A 4,103-nucleotide genomic window follows, 5' to 3' on the forward strand; every position below is an offset into this window, starting at 1 on the left:
AATAATTCTGTAATCTGTAATCATCAGATTTATCTTATAGATTTAAATCTTGTGAGATTAGAGGTTTTATTTTCATCAAAACAAAATATAGAATTGTTTTAAAGGAATTAATAAATAAAAATTGACAAAAACATGAACCCTAACCCTAAATTACCACCTACAATATATAGGTGCTAACATTAGCATACTAACACTTGCTTATATCCCATGTAATGGCACTTTGACCCTCAGGATGGAATAATGAGTCACTGTTATTCCTAATCTTTGCTCAGTCTAAAATGAGAGGAGGAAAATGTGGCACTGCTAGGAGAGTGTATTTTCTGACACAGTCAGTTAATTTAAAAAATGCAACAATGGCTCAAACTCTCTATATTAAAGGGAAAGATGGCCAGGGTGTGTGTTTTAGCCTAACAATACTCTTTTTGCAGAACTTACGCTTCCTGGCACACTGCTTAGATCATCACCTTCCCACAGGCCCGGGGCCATGGGCATCAGGTGTAACCAAGGACTAGAAGCCTAATTTGTGCCACAACAGGCAGCGATTATGCAGCTTCCAGCAGGTCATCACACAGGTAGGTTGTTGGATAATTTGTATCTGGTGATGGTAGAAAGAGACACAAGTTGTTTTGATGTCCCTCTGGCATAAATGCAAAGGAAAACTAGGCAAAGAAGCAAACAGGATCCATAGCAACTGCTGCATCAGAGCAGGTTATTGAAAGAAGTGTTTGGGACACAAAGTGCATTATTTTATCTAGTAAAATCATACTTGGCAGATAAATATGTTCCTTTGGCTGGTGAATCAGAAAGTTAATTATTGATAGTGCTCATGATAAGTATTGTTTGAAGCAGGTGCAAAGCATGTTGAGAATTATCATGTTAGGTCTTGGATCTGGCTGTTCTGGCCACTGGGGTCAGACGTGGAATTGATAGAGTCCTTTCTGTACTGGAAGAATGAGACTACTTTTCCATAATGCATGATGGAGGATTAATCGTAGGAGTGCTCAGGTTGTTATTAGCCTGTTTGAAGTTGTAGGCCATCTGTGGGTCAGTGTGCGTCCAGTTGATCCTGGCAGTAGACAGGGTCACTCCCAGTCTGCCTTTGCTGAAAATGTTGGATGATTGCAAGTGGAACTACAGCCCTGACTGCTTTGAGAGGGAGCACCCGTCTGCCTCCCTCGCTGCCCAGAGCATAAGAAACATCTGACTCTGTTCTGTTCTGACAGAGACCTAGCAAATCCAGGTTCAGCTGTGGAATGCTTTCCTGCACAGGCAGTTCTATGACCTCCAAGTCACTGCAGCTGGTCTCTTTCAAGCAGATTCTCACAGGAGCTGTTGTTGGTGTACAGAAATGCTGCCGGTGATGCTAATGGTGTGTGGGACTCTTCTCAGCTTTCCTCCCAGGGAGGATTTGCCTATGAGAGGCCAAGTAGGAGCAGCAGACTGGGGGGAGTCATCTTCTGTCTGCCGGCCATACTGAAAATTGATGTCTGACTCAGTTCTGTCCAGAGCCTTTCTATTCTCCGCTGCAGGTGTATCTACAGAGATCTGGGGTCTGGACTGCAAGGCCAAAATACACTTCTGAAAGAATGAGCCCAAGAAAAAGCTACTTTTTAAAAGCATCTAATCCCCCAAATGTTTTCTTTTTGTTTCATGCTGTTTAACTACACTAACCTTAGCCATTTCATTTTTCCTTGTTTTACAAATGGATTTTTCAGAACCGTTACCAAAAAGTATATGCTCAGATACAATACATGTGACCCAAATACTGTTTCTTCACTCTCTGATGACCTGAGTAATTGAAATCCCCTGTGCGCCTTTTATGACAAGCTGTTAAAGTTGTAGGAAAAGCTGCGTGTCCCTCTGTGAGGATGATAGACGGCTTATTGAAACTCTTGCATATGTAGAAGATGGTAATAGGTTCCTGTGGGAAATGTTGCCGTGCCCGTGCCCAAGACAGCTCTCTAGTCAAAAAATGAATACTAAATTGTATGAAACAGACCAAGTCATTGTACAAACCCTTCATTCCTGCCCCTCAAGTTACATTTATTTACTGATGCATGAATACTAATTTGTTAAGCTTTCTCACTGAGTTCACTTTCTTTTATGGTTGCATCATGGTTTAAACATTTAGGTTTTCTATTCTTTAAGTAATCCATTTTTTGCTTGAAAATGAATGTGGAATAAATGGATTTTGGTCCAGTTTTTGTCCACATCTCCAGCCCTTAAGAAACTTTTTAAACATAATCAGATCTCGTGATTTATTGGTAGTTAATATGTCCTCTTCTTGTCATAAAAATGTGTACCCTTATTTGTTCTATTTAATTATCGCATAAAAACCTACTATACTGCCCTTGAATCCTGGTCTCATATAAAGTGTAAAGATGAATTGTGAAAAGAATGTGTGTTTTCTCTCAAATGCTCCCCCCCCTCAATCTCATCAGCCACCGTGATTAAGGTTTGGCATTGGGGATTGTGCTGTCTTTTTGGAGAGATATTTCAGCTGCATTTCTGACACTCTGAAAGGAGAGGAAGATAAAGGAGGCGTTGGGGAAAAAACTCCTTCCCGTTGTGTGAGTCCTAGAGAGGGCCTTGAACCCTGCCATTCACGCCTTTCTCTCCATCAGCTGAGTCTAATTGCCAGAGAGGACAGGAGACCCCAGGCCTGATCGTTCCTTATCCTCTTTAGCGCTTTCAGGCGAGTGAAAGGCGAGCTTCTGCTTTTGATCTTTTCTCTGATTCGCTTTTTCTTCTCTGTCATCCCTACCATCCTCTCCTCAGGAGTGACACCAACTCCTTTCACTGCCTGCCCCCGTCTCCATCTGCCCAAAATAATGACCAAGGCCCAGGCATTATTAAACAGAGGTGGAGAAGAGAGGTCAGCACCGGGAGAGGGAGAGGGAGGTCTGGAAGGGGACTCCAAACTCCTCTAAGGAGGGGTGCCCCTATTCCAAATCTACTCCGTAGCCTCTCTGTGTTCCCCTAAATTCATCCCTTACAGTTTTCATGGCCTTAGCCTGGAGAAAGCCCATTCTTTAACAGACCACGTACGTGAAGGCTCGTCCTTTCCCAGAGGCGCTGCTACAATAAGACCCCAGGCTGCTTGAGACAATGGAGCCTGTGTGATCTCTCAGCCAGACTCAGGATGAGACGATGCCTTGCTTGCCAGTCCCATGGGAGGGTAGACCCAGTGGTCATTGTTGACAGCTAATGGACAGCATCTTTCCACTGGCAGGCCCCTCTGCAGACTGTGTCATTTTAAGTTGCTTAATAACAACACTCAGTTTTGACCGACAGAGGAATTCTATCGAGAACTGCAGTTTGTTTGCAGATGAAAATCATTCCCCTCTCAAATCTCAAAAGCTAACACTGGGGGGGTGATTGGATGAATGAAGCCAGCAAGCAAAGACGGCATTCAGTGGATTAAATTCAATATAACTTGTGAAAAGAGAACAGAATTGGAATCTCTTCATTCAGCAGAACATTAAAATTACAGGCACTCCTTTTTTATCCATAGCAGAGAGATACAGACAGGTGATAATTGTGTCAGACATGCTAAGAAAGAAGATGCAGGACAATACTAGACTTCAGCCATGAAAGACTATGCATAACACCCTGTATATACACTGATCTTGTGATGTTGTTTCTGGCACTAGTTGAATACGTTGTAGATACACTATAATGACTGTCCTCGCTCTGTTAGCTGATGTAGTGGCGTAATAGAGACATGAGTACCTTTATTTCAATTAAACGTACTTGCACATAATACAATTCATACACTTGTCCACATTTCATATTGATTTTGTTTTACAGGCAGTAAACTTTCACAGTGATCCTGCCTAATCCTAACAAAGGTGTGGACATAGTTGTCCTTGGTTTGATTTTCAGACTACTTATCATTAACACTCAGCGGCGGTGAGGTGAAAGGGACTTATATTAAATCTGAAGGGCAAATTTGTAGCCAAAACAACCCCGGGCACATTCAAACTTTTCCAGTCGATGTCAGTATGTACAGGGAGTGCAGAATTATTAGGCAAGTTGTATTTTTGAGGAATAATTTTATTATTGAACAACAACCATGTTCTCAATGAACCCAAAAAACTCAT

The sequence above is a fragment of the Pundamilia nyererei genome, unplaced genomic scaffold (assembly GCF_000239375.1).
Source record: "Pundamilia nyererei isolate P.nyererei 1_Seehausen unplaced genomic scaffold, PunNye1.0 scaffold00025, whole genome shotgun sequence".
In the NCBI taxonomy this organism is placed as follows: domain Eukaryota; kingdom Metazoa; phylum Chordata; class Actinopteri; order Cichliformes; family Cichlidae; genus Pundamilia; species Pundamilia nyererei.